Source organism: Struthio camelus, chromosome 3 (assembly GCF_040807025.1).
Source record: "Struthio camelus isolate bStrCam1 chromosome 3, bStrCam1.hap1, whole genome shotgun sequence".
Lineage (NCBI taxonomy): Eukaryota > Metazoa > Chordata > Aves > Struthioniformes > Struthionidae > Struthio > Struthio camelus.
Genome location: NC_090944.1, coordinates 73,209,855 through 73,227,339, shown reverse-complemented (window position 1 = coordinate 73,227,339; position 17,485 = coordinate 73,209,855). Strand labels below are relative to the sequence as shown.

The following is a 17,485-nucleotide window of genomic DNA, read 5'->3' as shown; positions in this document are numbered from 1 at the left end:
AAAGTAATATGCCTTTCAAAAGTGCTTGCTGTAACTGTGGAAATCCTAACTCAAAGGCCAAGAGATATAATTTTAATTATTACTTAGACCTGCAAAAATAAAGACTTAAAAATAACATTTCCAAAGCAATGAGAAGTAAAGCAAATGGGAAACAGATTATGATCATTGTTCAAAAAGTGACCTCTTCATCTGACTCAGAGCTGGAAACCAACAATTCAGTAACTATCTGTTATGTGGCATTATGAACTACCTCAGAAACATCACATAAACTTCCTCTGTCTTCAATCTTTGTCTTTTAATATAATGAAATTACAGGAAAAATAAAGCGATTGATATTTTTAGGAAAAATAGTGTTAAGAGTACATAAAATCTATTATTTTTTTCACTGGAAGATCACAGTTATAGGTTTGACAAAGGAATACCATAGCTATGTCATGATAAGGGTTACCTTAAGCATACAACCGGCCTAAAATATTTGGAAAATATCACGTGCTTCACAAATAGCTTCTGTGAATGCTTACTGCTTCGTGCATGATCATGCACCTTTCTCTCTTCTGTCTAGGACCCCAGGCATTTTTAAAGAGACTATGCTTTCTTTCAAAAGCTCTTGTGATATGCCTTTGAGCGAGTTTCATTTGCTGTTTTGACTGGCTTGACTTCTTACTTCAGCAATGCACCTGAATTACAAGACTCACATTAATTTTAATTCATCCTTTTGATAACATTAATAAAAAAGAAGTCACTCTTATTGGGAGTGAGGATCAAGGCGGATTAAGAAGCTGAAATGCATGGGATAGAGGAGAGTGTGAATCAGGTTTGCTGGATGGAAAACATGAGGAGAGAGGAGTAGGGGAGGCTCATGAAAAAGAGGACACTGGGGAGCTGAGCGTTACTGTGAAATTTTAGGCTTTGTAGGAATTCACAGGCTATCAGATTGGCTTTTTCTTAGAGGCACTATGATTATAAGCGCTACAGCTGTGATACTGACTACAACACAGAAAGGTGGTTAACATATCGTTCTCAAACTGCATGAAGTTGTGAGCAGTTCACATGTGGCTGCTACAGTAAGATTATGCGATATGAGTCTGTGTTGGTGTTTGAATTGCTAAGTACTCCAGAAAGCCTAGTGCAGAAAGAAGAGGAGCTCCAGACGCACACGTTTCCAAGCTCTGCTATGACCTTGCTCCAAGCCCCTTCCCACCCTTTCCACAGGGCAGTGGTGGAGCACGTGAAGGAAAAGTTGCTTCATGTCCCAGCTGTCACCACTTCCTCTCCCAGGATCTCTCCATCTAGTCTCTGGAGATGCATACTATGAGTCTTGCTCTTGGCCACACCGCGTGCAGATTATTTTAAGTGCCTTGGAGGAGCAGGAGAATTGGCTGCAACAGGATTATCAGACAAGCCAGCAAGAAGACTAGCTTTGAATTTTTGAATACTGCTGTGGCCACCTTAATTTCAAATAGAGACTAAGTTATTAATATGTTACAGTTCATGAGGGGATTTTCAAAACACTAAAGGGCAGTTAATGCCTAAGCCCTAATGAAAATAGATGAGGGCTACGCATCTGACACTCAGCTGCACTCCCTTCTGAATCACTTAAAGGGACAAGAGAAAATTAAGGAAAAGGCAGCTGAAGGAATGTTGCAGAGGAGAGTAGAAATAAAACGGGGGAGGAGATGAACGCTAAAACTTACCACATCTTGGAATTTAAAGGAGTAGTGCATAGACAGGGACTGGCAATCAGCAATGGGAAGTATATGAAGCAGGAAAACACATCTGTACGCAGCTGCAGATAGAAGTAATTTTTTTAACAAAAGGATATTTCATGTAATTACAGGTTTTATGTGTTAAAACCAGTTGTTGCTTCATTAGAACATTTGCAGTGTGGCTGGTCAGTGACTGTAATTTGTAAACTTGTACAGATACCCTTTGTGATGGAGTCCAAGCAGCTTTTCTCTGACTTCTAATGTTATGTCTAGAATAGCACTACAATTGTTATCATAACACAGCTTTATCCTATGCACTATTTAAGTTTGCCAAAATAAACAGGGATGTAAAGGAAGGAGAGGGATGGTGGTTGACTGAGTGATGTTCAAACTGTCAAATACCTTATGAACAAATTAGCTGATCCTAATCTAGTTGACATTGGGAAACCATCCAGTATTTTTTTTTTTTGATACAAGATGACTTTTTATTGGAACTGAAACAACTGCTATCCTGGCTCTGATTACATCCTTCCTCATCTCAGAGTGCTTGGTATGGCTAGCAGAGAGAAGTTGTATTCCTTGTCTTATGCATCCCACATGTGCATCAATTTGAAGGGTTTGGGGAAGGGCATAAGGAAAAACTCTTCACAGAAGGCCACCAGGAGAGAAAAGCCTGCAATAGGCTAATTTAGTTGTGGGAATGCAGAAGCGTTCCTAGAAGATTAAGCTAGAGCTGGGCTATTCCACTGCATTACAATAGGCAGGATTTTGTTATGAACTTTCTCAAATGAGGCCTTTCCCTTTCAATCTACTTGGAATAATTCTGTGCTCTTATTTTGTTTTCCTTGAACCTGTTGGAATCAAAGCCCTGACAACAAATGCACAGAAAATAGCTTCTGATCTGAAAGGCTTCTGTTGTTATGTTGGTGAACTGTGCCAGTTTTCAGTTGTCATGGGAAATATCTCTGTGTGCATATGAAGTGTTTAAATGTGTTGCTTGGGAGAGCTCTTCAGAAGTCTGTTCTTCAAGTTTGGTTCCAGTTCCAGCAGGCTGGTCCACCAGCTCAGCTTTCTGGTTGAAGAATGAACAATTTGTTACTTCAAATACCTTTGGGTTATAGATTAAAAGTGAGGTTTGGCGAAAGATCAGTGGATGGTTGCTAGATGCTGGGGAACTAAAAGGCCACAACCAGAGGGAAGAGAAGGAATGCCACATCTTCTGTTCAGAGACAAAGATAGAGGAAAATGAAAACCCTTGAAAGGGGAAAATTAAGAGTTACAGCAACCACATATTAGAGCTAATTGCCCGGACAGTTTACGAAATTTGATTGCAGCGTGGGGGGGACTTAATTTGCTCTTGGCAACAGGGTAGAATGCTTAATTCAACTTAACAAAAATACGTTTTTTGAAAGAGGAAACAAAACTGACAGAATTTTGGCATGTCAGCAAAAGGCAGGAATACAAAAAGAAAAGGATTAGTGAAAATGAAGATCAAGAAAGGATCAAAAATATATTGGCTAGAGGCCAGGAAACATTTGTTACATTTTATAAGCAAGGTTATTCTTCCCAAGTGTGTAGAACAGAGGAACTAGCTGATCTTTACCTAAAGGGATATTGGCCACCCTGTGTGCTGATGAACAGATGTCCCCATAGGAATCAGAAAAGCGTAGCTCTTCATACTGTAACTGAAATGGAGTAAGCTGCCAGCTCCACATGCATTAAAACCAAAAATGCAGTAAGAACTTGCACAATTATATTGATTTATAAGTAAACAATAACGTTTAGTACTTAAACATGACACAATAAACTATTTTTACTTTCATGAAAAGCTTTTCTTGGCTTTTCTGTCTGTTTCTTAGAACACAAGGACTTGAGGCACCCCATAAAATTATAAGGCAGTAGGCTTGGGGGGAAACCTGAAGGGCAATATTTTTTCCATCTGATGCACATGTGTATTGCAGCAAAACCCATGCCACGTGATAGCAGGAAGGCCAAAGTATAACTGAATTGTAACAGGTCAGACAAATCAATATAGGATATGTCCATCAGGATTTTTCAGATTAAGAGATCCCAGACTGCTGCTGTTGACTGCTGATGCATACCAGCATCGCTTAGTACCTGCTCCTGTTCTCCCCTTCTTATTTTTGCTGGGAGCCAATGCAGATGCTGAATACTGAGCTAGATCAGTCTTAAGTCTGACCCAGTCTGAATGTTCTTGCAGTTTAGTCTTGCATTCCTATGACCTGCTCATGCTCTGAAGTACTTTTCTAAGGAGCAATTTAGGACAAAGCTTTTACTGGCTCCCAGCTGAGACTTGGTAAGTGATGTGTAAGCGGTCCTTTGTAAAGTCAAAGAGATTAGCTCACACCAGGCTGACAATGGATTAGTTGATCTCTTCGATATGGATATAGGAGGGTCCAAATGGTCAGCAACTATGTCTCAACACAGTGTTCAACAAATAACCCAAGACTCAACTAAGCCTTTTTTTCATGCGGTTGCAATCACTGATGTATGTGTTGGAGAAGAACAAAGACTTGGAGCAGAATTACTGGAAGAATTATCTGCTATTGGTGCTTTCCCCCCAGAATTTTCACACTGCTTCTGTGTAATAAGATGCAGTAGACTGAATAGACTGAAGAAATTGTTGCTGCTGTCTAAACTTAGACGTATATCATGTATTTTACTCAAATAACTTATCTGCAAAGGAGATTAAGCCTGAGGAATGACTTTCCAAAATTATTCAAAGCTATTCCAAAACCGTATAACGGCAATTTTCAAACCCGTGGCCCTGCAAAATTTGCCTGGATACTTTGAGACTGCTGTTTTTACCATGCCTAAACTCAGAGAAAGTGACAAAAAAAGGTTTAGGACAGAACAGTGTGGAAACTGTGTTGTTAATAGGGCTAGTAATAATAGGGCTGAGTATTTCATTGCTAAACTCTGTCTACATGGGCATTGCTGAAACTGTGAATTTACTTTGATTTAGCTCGACTAAAACAACCCACAACTGTCTTTTTCTGAGATGGAAAAACAATTTTTTTTTCAGTTTATATTATGTCATTTGGAAAGGGATTCATGCTTGACTGGAAGAAACGTTCTCATACCTGAAAGAACGTCCACTGATCTATTTTTATGTGTGTAATGATACTGGTGTAAGTAAGTGATTAAACATTCCTGCATAAATAACGTATGAGTCACTGGCTCAAACAGACACCATGTTAGTACCCAGAAGATACAACCAGATGGTATTCCAGAGGACTACCAGCATGAGCTCTGTTGCCTTGGTCCAGCTCCTGGAAGATGACCACCGCCAGCAGAATTGGCGGTGCAAATTACAGTTTGAATTGGAGTAGTCAAGATCTTAAGGATCACACTAGGAATGGCCTCTCAGGATACAAGGAGGAAGAAACATGAGCAATCTTAACCTACTACAGCCCACTAATATGGCTGATTTGGGGGTCAGAAAGAATAAAACTGAATTATAGGCTTTTGATAGGGAAAGCTGCCCAAGCCATTTGTTTGAAGTAATGTTTTTGGAAATAAGTAGAGATTATTATCAGAGTGAAAAAAAAAGGCAATGAATCATCAAAAGTCACTTGCAATGAGTCATACTGTGGTCAGAGTTTTCATATATGAAGCAGGTATTTTTCTCAAAGAATACCTTTTAGTGTTTCTTTTTTTTTTTTTTTTACTTTCAGCTATTCAGGTTATTACTTAGTCTTGAGACTTTTACAGTGGTTCATATGGTTCAGGTTGTCAGACTATTCTGCATGATTAAATTATAAATTATAAAGGAATATTGTGTACCCCTTTATAAGCTCTGAATAGTCAAAACAAAGACAGCTGAACTCACCTTTGGATTACAGTGATTTAGGAGAGAAATCTATGTGTTGGTACCCAAGAAGCACTCTTGCTGATTGCTGTAAGATGCACTGTGGGCTTCTTCCCTTCACAGACCGTTAGTGCAGCTCTTTGCCTCATGCAACCTGCATCTAATCCGGAGACCGTTGAGGCCAGTGAAGTGACTCACGTTTGACTTTACTGGGCTTGAGATGTGGGTCCTTGTGTAGACTGCAGCAGCATTATTATGCATTGACATTACTGCCTCTGACACTGCCAGGATGCTTTTAGCTGTCTGTTGGATCAGTTTACTTAAAGACCTTTAAGTAAAGGAATGCAGTTGTGTCCCAGACATCCTTCTTAACTCCTGCCATGTGAAGCACCTGTGCAGTGACAGTTCTTAGAGGTTCAGCAGCAGCTAGGTGGGTAGGATTTCATTTTCCTATAATGCATGATTTAGTGTGGTACCATGCTACTTCCTTCAGGATATTAGCCTAAAACCACTCCACCGTGTTTTCAATAACACCTGTTAATTAATTGGTAGAATTTTCTATTTTGACTGTACTCAATCTCTGGGGAAGAGACTCTTATTACTGATTTTAAAGATGATTTTTCATTTGGCTGCTTTTTTATCTTACTTTCTACATTGTACATGATATACTTATCTTTGGAGTTTTTCATTTTTTAAACTATTAGTGCAGAACTGTACCTAATAAATGATTTATAAATGTTGTTCCTTATAACTGCAGTTGGAAGATGTGAATATGTGTAACTGGAATTTATGCACCTGGAAGATATGAATATATGAAATAAATGTGCCGGAGAGTTTCTCTGGACATTTATTACTTTAGAAACTAAAATTTAAAGAAGTATTTTTAAAGTTGCTGTGGATATTTTTAAATAAATTCATTGTTGATTAATTTTAAAGTAACTACTTCATTTTAAAGTAATTCATTTCTGGCTTCTTGATCTGAGGGAAACAATCTTCACCAGTACAATACCTTCTTTTACATATAGGGCCTGATCCTTTATGCAAGCTCAATTTAATATCAATAAGATTAAAGCTGTAATGTAGCTTTTCTAGTAGCTGCCTCCAACTTCTCCCTCCTGGCATTCTTGAAGTGAAATCCAAGGGTTTACCGTAGGTGAAATAAAAGCATCTTGGCAAATAGCTCCTGCGGCACCACAGTGGTCTCTGCAGGGTGGCCCAGCTGGGAGCACATGCTAACCTGCTGACCAAGCTGACTCCCCACAGTCTTTGCTAATACTAATCTGGTTTTCAGACAGTTTTGCCCTCTTGTCTGTCTCACCGGGTCTTGCACTGAGTGGCACGTGGCTGGATTTGAGGAAGCAGTCATTTTGATTCTCTTCTTCTCGCGTATTAGAATAAAGCTGTGGAGGCATGTATGAAACAGTGTGGTCTGAGAATGTGTTATCTCCTTTCTGTTGTTTGACAGACTTTTGATCCCCTGCTGACTCATAAAAAAAAGAGTTGGCAGAGAAGCCACGATGGGCCATGTGCCCCACTGATGATAGCAATAAAAAAACAATGTCTTGGACTGAAAGTTTGTTTCAGCCTTTGTTTCAGAAGATACCTTTTTGTTATCAGTCTTTGCTTTGAAACATAAATTCTTTCAATTAATTAAGTAAAATTTTGTCTTATACTAATTTTGAAAGTGCTGCTTTGGTAAATATACCTATATATAAATATATATATATAAATGCTTCTGGGACAGCTGTTCTTTTTAAATTTAACTTGAGATTTTTTGTTAGTAGTCTTTGGAGAAAACTGATAATGTTAATCAAATTGAAAAGATAATCAAATTTTCTGGATGCCTGTGTTACACCTGAAGTATTTAAGTGCTCAGTATTCTATATTTGTATATTCAAATAAGTCTTGAATGTTTGGAATAGATGCATAAATACATCCAAAATATTCCTTAGTCTTTTTGTACATATTTAATAGCATTTAAAGATGTATTTGGGGTAATTCTTCACGCACATGTTTACTGAAAAGCCTACTCGATGCTGAATATTTTTGGTGATTGCAAAGAGTTTCCATATGTTCAATTAATTGTGTGATGCCATAAGCAGAGGAATTGCTGGCTTTCTACAAGTTTGAATCCTTTGTTCCCTAACTCTTTCCGCTACAACAGCACCTGCTCAACAGTAATTCCCTCAGCACCTTGGTTGGGAAGGAGTCACTGGCATTGTCGTTGACCTGGAGATATCGATGTGCTTGGTGGCAAGCTGTGGTGGCTGCACTACGTTGACTGGCCAGCTAGGCAAATGTTTAGTGCAGTTGCTGAGTTCCCCTTGCCTTTTGCTCTATTGGAGTGCTATTTTGGGACAGTATTCTACCTAGCAGCTGAGTTCCATGAAAGATTTAGGATCATAATTATCACTGAGATACTTATTACCACACTTTGAAATTTGTAGAAACTGGCCAATAAATTCAGAACATACTGGCCAGGACACATACAAAGGAAGGGACAGATAGACCTCCAGAAAAATAGCACAATCTAATAAAATCATTTCCCTAGGAAACCAGGCTAAAAAATAAACAGAGAAGATTTATGACATCTGACTTACAGTATTTCCCCAACTTTTCAAGAATTCCAGGACTGCATTTGGCACATCCCCTACAGTTGCCCTGAAATTCAGGCCGTGAAATTATGTTTTCACTGACACAGCAACAGCAGCAGCAGCAGCAGCAGCAGCAACGGTGTTACATGACTTTACTGTTGCAAGCAAAACCTTCCAAATAAAAAGTAGAAAATAATGTATTTTCTGTGTAATCCTAAAAACAACCGAAAAAATAGAGAAAGCAAATTTTACAATCACATGAATACAGGTTATAAATACTGTCTTCTCATATAGTGTTTTTTCTCTGGTCTAACCAGAATGACCTATACATCTCTTGGCTTGAATTCTTTTTACCTTGAAAATAGTTTTCAAAACTTTTGGTGTTTTTGTATCCCCTTGGCTGACTTCAGTCTTTCTTTTCTCTTTTTTTTCTTACTTCTAGTATTCAAGGTCTTTTAGCACCTGTTGGTTGTCTCATTTCCCACACTTTGTGTCATCATGTGATAACACCAGCTGAAGGACTTCTTCTAAAACAACAACCACAGAAGCAGACTGTGGTTTTGAGAAAGGCACATCTTGCAGAGGGTGACATCCAACAGTGTTGTGATAGCACCTGCATATATGGTTGAAGTAGTCTCTAAAGTAATGTGAATCATATTTGACTTTGTATGAGACCCACAAGTCCAGTATAGGGCCTTGAAAATAAAAGTAATTAGCTTTAAAGAAGCTAGTTATTAGCTAGCAAAAAGGAATACATTTTAAGCAAGGAGGTTAGTTGCCTCAGTTAAGGTAATTTGAGGCCCTAGCCATCTCCTGACGTGCCATGACCCCTATTTCTTATCTTTTCCCCCCAAACTATGGCTGCAATCTCTTTAGCACATTACAGTCCTACCTTGGGTTGACTGTGGAGTGGTTTTAGGCTGGGATCAGCTCTGTCCGCATTGTTATCCGCTATGGGTCTTTTCGCTTGGAGCTGCTCCTCATTTGAGGGCTGTGGACATCCTCTTTCCTGTGACAGCTTCTGCCTACCTGAGAAGAGGACTTACCATCAGCATGACAGAGTTATGATTGGATAGCAACTGTCAAGAGCTCCCTCCTTCTTCCTCAAGCAGCCAGATAAACCTAGGATGGTATCAGTAGGTGCCTCTCAGTGTTCAGCTACCTCAGCTTGTAGGGTTGGGTTTCCATACATCCTTAGTTTTTACTGGAATATACAACACTATTTGAAAGATAGATACTGCCATTCCCCACCCCCCTAAACCATGAGAAATAGTGATGAAAAACAAGAGGTGCTTTGATGTCTAGATAAAACTTTCAAATACTTCCTATTATCCTCGAAAATGAATGTGAACAATGGATAGTTCCTGCTGCCAACCTGAACCTATGAAGAAAATTCAGTGCCATAAGCATTAACGCTATATTCAAACTCATACTGGAAGGTCATCTACAAGGTAAATCTTGACGTCTCCATCACAGTCCAGAAATATAGTTCATTTTAAGACAGTTTCAGAAGACAGCTGTAGAGAGTTGTGACCAGTTTGTCTCCTTCAGAATTATTCATCTTTCTGCAAGTCCTCAGAATTTCCAAATCTCACAGTTTTATGAAGACTTCTGTACTATTTTGTGGATTTATGACATTTACCATGATCTCATGATTGTATGCATCAAAGTTGTGACTTTTCCCTTATACACTGTTTTCACTTGAAGTAAAGCCAACCTACCTTCAGCGAAGACTGCTACCACCTGCCCATCTTCTCTGAACTGAGAGCCAGATTTCCATAGGTAAGGTAACTGCTTCATCCCACCGCTTTCAGCTAGCAGCTAGCCTACTTTCAAGGACAGCTTTCACATCACATTTTTATTTAGGGGATAAAGAAGAAACAGTATATGCAAGAATCAGGATGTAGGTTGAAACTGTAAGAGTAATCATCTTGGAGGTCCTGAGGCACCCAGACTCTGTGTATTAGACAAGTTTATTAGACAAACAGTAGTCCAGACAAATAGAAGGGAGGAGAGAAGGGAGTATGTACACAGAGAGTTGCATAAATGACAAAGAAGCAAATTGCAGATGGAGAAACCTAAGAGAAGAACGACTGCAAGCTTAGATAAAGGTCATGGAGCTATTTTTATACTTGTAAATTAAACAGGGCCAGGGCTCACTCTAACGCACCGTTCTGCAATAGCCAATACTTTTACAGTTTTAGCACACTTCCTAGCATGTTTCTGGCCCCGGCTAACTAGGACTACCCTGAAAAATGTGTGAGCATCACTAATGGCAGGGTATATTTCATGAGCCATTCCCATTAGGAGATTTGGATAAAATTACTCTGGAAGTGTGGGGGAGGGGGGAAGGTGCAGTTTAGTACCTGGATTAAAGCTATGTCACGTCCCTTGTCTTCTGGGCCAAAGAACAGTCTCTGATCTGTCTTAATTAGTAGTACTGAAGCAGCATGAAAGACCTGTCTTAGGAAAGAAGACAGAACAGAGCGGCCAGGAATTTTTGGGTGCCAGTCTTGACCTTTTTGTCTGCCTTTGAAATGCTTATGGTGTGAGATACGGCTAAAAGCCTTGCACTAATTCAAATAAAACTTGATTCAGGTAATTCAAATAGGTGGTCAGATTATGTGATAACAGTGGTCTGAAAAGGATCAGAATTCCTGGCCAAGGCAGAAAAGAAAGCTTGTCGGAAAGGAATAACAACCTTGAGGAAAAAAATATGTACAGATGGTAGCTACCTGACGTTTAAAGATAGTTTTATTATTACTGAATGCAGGAACTAAGTAGAAAATCAGTGGGAAGCTAGGTGTGGGTCATAAATGGACATAAAATAATCTCTTCCAACTCTCACTGATGTTACCAGAAAAAAGTCTCACAGTCTTAAATGGCTGTTGAATGAAGCATAAAGAAGTGCCATATTTCTAGTTAAACATATCACACAATTAAGACCAGTTATTTAACTCATCTTTTTGTAAGTGTTTTCTGGCTTTTGTGGAGATCACTGTTTTATTCTGTTTTTTTTACTGAGGGTAGAACTTTCGATTTTTCAGAATCAGGTGGGTTGTGAGAGCAGGGATGGAAACACTGAAATCATCTCATTTTTGTTTCTCAGTGGGAGGCCCATAGGGAACAGCAAAAACAAGTTTCCTCAGCCCAGACAAGTTTAAGAAGATAATGTGAGGTGAGGGTTGAAACATATTCTCTGATCATCTGCAGGCCATGTATTTGATGAGCATAGAGCCCTTATTGTTGGTGATGTACAAACGCCCCAAGAATCGTCACACTAAAATTGCACAACCAAGCATTCAGTCTTCAGCAGAACAAATTTACACTAATGAATGGGGAGACTCTTTGAGAAATTACGTGAATTCTCACAGCAATGAATCAAATAGCTAAGAAAAATGTTTCTTAAGGTACATTTGCAGCTAATTTGTTCTGATTTATGGTGGTTTAGCTGTAATTCTTTATCAGAAGGGAACGTCATAAGTTGTGATTGCACAGTTCAGAGTATGATTTTAAATAGCTGCACGCAGACCATCCCCATGGCTCCCTGTTTCTTACACACAGGCATACGAAGCCCCGCGTCTGACCCGTGATTCTTCCTGTGATCCAGTTTGACTCTTCTGTCAGTGAGCCGCAGCGACATTTTTGTTCTGCCTCCAACCACCTTACCACTTGAAAAGGTATGCTCTGGCTTCACTTCCTGGTTTTCTGGGCTAAGTTTAGCTCATGAGAGGCTGCTGAGCAACTATAAACAGGTAACATGGAGCCGGGGTTCACCACAGCTGTTAAAGGTGAAGCCAAGGGCACTGACAAACAGCAGGAAATTGCCAGCTAAAGGAGCAAACTTCACTAATGTAAGAGCTATTCAAAATTTGGGAATGTACCTGTAGCTGGTTATATTCAGAGAAGATGGATTTTACGTCTTCAGACAGTACAATGCATTACAAAGAGTGAATAGTGCAGTCAGGCTGTCATTGCCTCCAGAAAATGTCTTTACAGCCCTTAACAAAGCAGGGTCCTTCTCCCTGTTGATGACTTCTAACTCCTACTGGCAGAAAGCCTAGTAAATGGTAGTTACAAGCTAACATTTGCACACTCTGACAAGAGAACTCCACATGCAGAAGAAAATATATATAGCCACTTTGCTCTACTGATCTGCTGAGCTATGGTTATATAAATCTCTTTGTATTTTATTTTTCATTAAACATTTATCCCTCTGCTCAGGACAAGCAGGGAAACAGAATAGTAAGCAAACACAGGCTACATACGTACTGTATAGAACTGGTAGAAATGATTGATTTTTAACTAATGATTTAATCAGTTGACTTTAAAAAGGCAATTATTTAAAGATTTGGAATCTTTATTATTACAAATGTCCCTTTTCCTTGAAGATTCAGTCATGGGGAAAATGAATATAGAAGAATCCATTATTCCCTCCTTCCCTGGGGCTGCAATTATAATGTTAGGCCAGATAGTACCTATTACCTGCCTGCTTCCTGTTATTTTTGGAACGTTCTTAAACGGGGTGAAAGTGCTTATTCAGGGTGTGGGAATAGGAAGGATTTATTTCACCTCTCCCAATATAAACTCTGTATTGGTCCAGTATTTTACATGACAGGTAAGGATCAGACTCCATTGAATTTTATGCGAGTCTTACAATAATGCTAAATTTCGGTGACACCTTTAAATAACAAGAATATATATCTTATATAAGAATATGTATCTTGTAAGGATTCGGAGATGTCGTGTTATCTTTCTCAGCAAATGCTGCACACCATGTGGCAGTGCTTGCAAACAACACTATTTTCACTTTCTTAACCTCACAAAGTATTTACTGTTCACGCAGTTAAGTGTGTTAGGTTTGTATTAGGCTTAGACTATAAATAATCACATCTACTTATACCTTGAATAGATTGTTTGTTTGAGCATTCTCACAGAAATAAAACTTGTTACATTTAAGCAACACTTTCACCCATTCACTAGCTAAAATAGTGTAACTTTCCCTTCAATCTTGGTGATGCAAAGAGATCAAATTTAAACAATACTAAAAATCTGTTCAAGTTTTACCTTTTCCTACTGCTATAGAGCACTGTAAGAGACAAGTCTAGCTCTCAAAAAAAAAAAAAAAAGAGACAAGATAGCATAAAGACTAGTGATCAAGTTGGGTAAGATTGAATGTAGACGCAATTTTACACATTTTGTCATTTTTGAAGAAAAAATACGCAACCATTTAGACCTCCCTCAATTATTATTTTTCTTTCTTGATTTATATACCTTTTTCAGGGATACAGTTTTGCCATCCATTCTCATTTGTTCGATCCTCCCCAAGTTATTTTCAATAGAAAATATCCCCCAAAGGGCTCGTTATAGTACCTGGGAGTAGATGGTAACCAGTGTCAGTAAATAAGGCTTCTTTACCTTACATTGGTAAGTAATGTGCTTTTCTGCTATTGTGCACAAAGCTTTGGTTTCTGCTCAAAATGACTGCATGAGGTAAAGGACAGGAAAATCAGTTTTCCTAGGTCAATATCCAAGCAGAAGTTTCTTAAAAAGATCATGCTGCTTGCATCCAGATTATGAAATGGAAACTTTAAATCCTGTGAAACTATAATTAATCTGTGCCTGCATATGCATTAATCAAGGTCTGAGTCTCATGTAAACAACAGTAATTTATTTTGGGAACTTACATAAGTTATATAACTAGTACAAATGCAAAATACTGTAAGATTAGAATTGGACTTGCAATACAATGTATTGACAGCCTTTTGTGGTCATAAATACATGTGTGTTTATATTAATATTTGAGATGCCACTGTTCTACCAGTGCTGCTTTTGTGAGCCCATCTGTACTCAGGTACAAATTCAGGGGAAAACCTGATGATCCTCGTTCCAAAGGGCTTATGACCTGAGACAAGCATTCTCTCTGGTTAAGGACGAGTTACCTTTCAACATAAAAGAAGTTCTGCTTCTAAAAATTCAAATCAACGGATCACAAACAATCTTCTTTTTCTTTTTTGTTTGAGAAGTGATCATTTTCCTTGAGGTGCACTCAGAGATAATGTGTCACGTCTGCTTTAAAATACTGGAAAGCTTCGTGTCTTTCCCGCAAAGGAAGACTTGGACAAGCACACGGTATTTGCTAAGCCTCTCTATTTTGGTAAAGTGGCAGGCTCCCTCACCAGCTAGGGAAAAAAATCCGGTACCACACCCAAGCCTCTTTAAGGCCCTTCCCTCAGGCACAGTTTATTATCTCAAATGCAAACTTTACTAAGCAGCACAACACAGGGTTATTTCCCCTGACTAAAACTACCTACCAGGGCCCCCGCAGGCAGGAGCCGACCGATCCAGCTGAGTTCCCGGTCCTTAGCAGGACTCACTCGATGCCTTCCCCGGCTGGCCAAGCAATTGCCAGGACTGGCTGGTCCCAGAGCTCCTCTCCCAGACCGGGCAGACCTCAAAGGGGCAGTCTGCTCAGTTACTTGCCTCCTCTTTGGTTTGTTTCACTTTTTTTTTCTAACTCGATCTTGTGTTTTCACAGATAACATCCATTGACATTTTCTCACTGCCTGAGAACACAGATAAGAAATTTGCAATACCTATTATTATCTTTTGTCACTCAGCTCATGGTTCCTCTAGCAGTGATAGGGTGTCTCCCTAAAACAAATTCCTCCGGTGGAACCTGATGTGCAGTTTTGCAGTTTTATTCCACCAAAATTCTCCCCTTTGTATGTGTTGTTGGTACGGTTAATGTGAAATTGATTCATTAAAGCCAATGCAATTTTCTGTACGCACTTTGGTAAGCTTGGGACCAGGCCCTAAATGAATTAGTATAAAAAAAGAAGACTGGAATCTTTTAGATGCAGTGTATTAGTGCACTTCTGCTGTGGTATTTACTAAGAGTAAAATGTAAATTTTCACATGAGCGTAGCTGAATTAGAATACTGATCCTGCTTGTAACATTTCCAGTCATTGCAAACTTTCTTTTAACAAAGTTAAGTGACCAAGATGGAATGCTGGCATTGCATCATAACTGTACATTATGATCTCGCAGTTATGGCCTGAAAACCAGCAAAGCACTGATGCATCCATCTGAGGTTTCACCAGAATACGGTTTTTGAAGGGCCAGTAGACGCTAAAATTTACGGCGATGGGGTTAAATCCATTCCTGATTAAATTTCACTGAAGTCACTTTTACCTGCCTTGCCAAATAAATTATACTGATTTAATTCATCCATGCTTAATACTGCTGAGTATCAATTATTAAACACAGAATAGAAGTCATTTCATTATCTCCTGAATGTCCTACCATCAACTTAACTAATGGGGATAGACTGTGACTAGATATATTAAATACTTAAGACACCAGTAACAGTTTCTGCCAAATAAAACAAGCCATTCAGCAAACAGCAAAGTGATGAGACCTGGATTCTTCTGCACTGCCTTTGTTGTCCCCTAACTACCCTTCATGGCAGTAACCGTAGCTCTCGCCATATCTCTGTGACACTGTCGCTGGGCACAAGAGAGCACATGCTATGGCTAATTGGAAACTGTGTGCATGAAGAAGGTGTAATGGTTCAGTTTTTCATGTTTTTCCATCTGTGTCAGCACTAATTTGAGTCCCTCTCTTGTATCTTCCCATTGAATTTTATGAGAATTGAAGGAACATAGAACTGCTTTTTCCATAAGCCTTGTTTCTACAGAAGTTTGTGAAAAAATCTACTCAGATTACTGCATGTAGAAAGAAAATGACCTTAATTCTTGAATTCCATGAGTACAAAGGAGAAAGAGACTTTGTTGCTCGGTTCAAACAGGTAGTTGTTACTAGGACTCAAATGCGGTAGTCTCTTCAGAGGTTATCTGCAAGAATGATCGGTACACGGTACACATTCAGCATGAACTGTTGTGGGAGATTGTTTTCTGTGTAATAGAGGGATAGGAAGAACCATTCTTCCATTGTGTTCGTGCATGTTTTGGGGAAAGTGACTTCAACGCTAACTGAATTTAACAACTGCAACGCTGCTGTGCCTTTCAGGGAATTCCCTACGCAAACACAAACATAAAAAATACGTAGGCTTGAATGCAAGATGGAAGTTCAGCGCATCTCCAATCAGCAATAAATTCACATAAAGCAAATTATAATTTTAATTGTATTAAGTGAAATTTGTATGTAATTAATCTACAGTCAGAGATGGCTTAGAAAGTGGGATAGTGGCCTTTTAAGAATAGGGGATTGACTCTGGGAGGTAGAACAATGTTTAACTGGAACAGCTACCTCAGTTAAGCTCTTGACGCCAGTATTAAAATATTCATTCATAAAGGCTAGGTCTTGTTTCTTTTTGTAAATGATACAGATAAGAAAATCTTATAATCTTATAAATAAGAAAGAAGGAGGTGAGTAAGATATTTCCAGGTAAAATACAAGGTAGTTGTTGCAGCATCATAGGATCAAAAGTTTACATGTTCCTTTTTGTAATATAAAATGTGCAGGCTAGGAAACTTTTGACTTTTTTTTTTTTAATTAGTGTTTCTCCTTTACACTTTGTGGCTAATGTTTTCCTATTATCAAGGTCTTGCATATTTTCAGCACCCACCCAACTCTGTGGTATTATAAGTATTTTCTAAAGGTCTGAGTGACAAGTACATTGATATAAGTGAATCATCATTTTGCAGGCATACAATTTTATCAGATTGGTTTTTAAGTAGATTTATAAATTTAAGAAAGTGCATCTGCCATACAAGATTAGCCCACGGAAGATAGGACATTCGTTCTAATAGCGACTGATAGAATTTTACACTTCGAACATGTGAACATGTGAAGCAAACTAGATAGTAAATTAGCATCTTGTTAAGTAGTTCCTGGTTATCAGATACAGTAACCAAAACTAAACTAAAAGGATAGTGTGCAAGATTAGGCCAAGTTTCCATTCCCTGCTAGTGTCACTCTTTTATGCTCCGGGACTACACCATTTGAGTCTAAGACGTATAAAACATAACCAGATCACAAAACAAGGAAAGCAAAATAAAAGAACATCTGAAGTGCATTGTTTCCTGTGATTGCAGGATGAATTAGCAATGTCTGCTGTGTCAAAGTCTACAGTAAATGAGAATTAATTGAGAGAGAGAAAAGGGGGCTTGCTAATTTCTTGTAGAATTACCCCTTTAAAATAAAGATTTTTTTGAAGAAAACAAATACTCTAGTCAAAGACTGAAGTATAGTATCAGTCTGAATGAAGCCACATATCTTATTTATCTAATGATGCTCCCCATCACACTTCATAATACCATGTATCTCTTTTCAGCCTGATACACCCTAATTCTACGGGTTCAGTTATGAGTCTCATGTGCAAATAAGT

At 38.7% G+C, this 17,485-nt stretch overlaps 1 long non-coding RNA gene across 1 annotated transcript; it reads right to left on the bottom strand.

Moving 5' to 3' along the window:
• Window positions 1-330: 330 nt before the first annotated feature.
• LOC138066752 (uncharacterized) lies at window positions 331-14,697 on the bottom strand. The gene is made up of 5 exons (XR_011140218.1): window positions 14,447-14,697; window positions 9,025-9,161; window positions 8,139-8,303; window positions 1,695-1,786; window positions 331-677 (listed from the first exon to the last, which is right to left on the bottom strand). It is a non-coding gene; the product is annotated as an uncharacterized lncRNA (long non-coding RNA).
• Window positions 14,698-17,485: the final 2,788 nt, after the last annotated feature.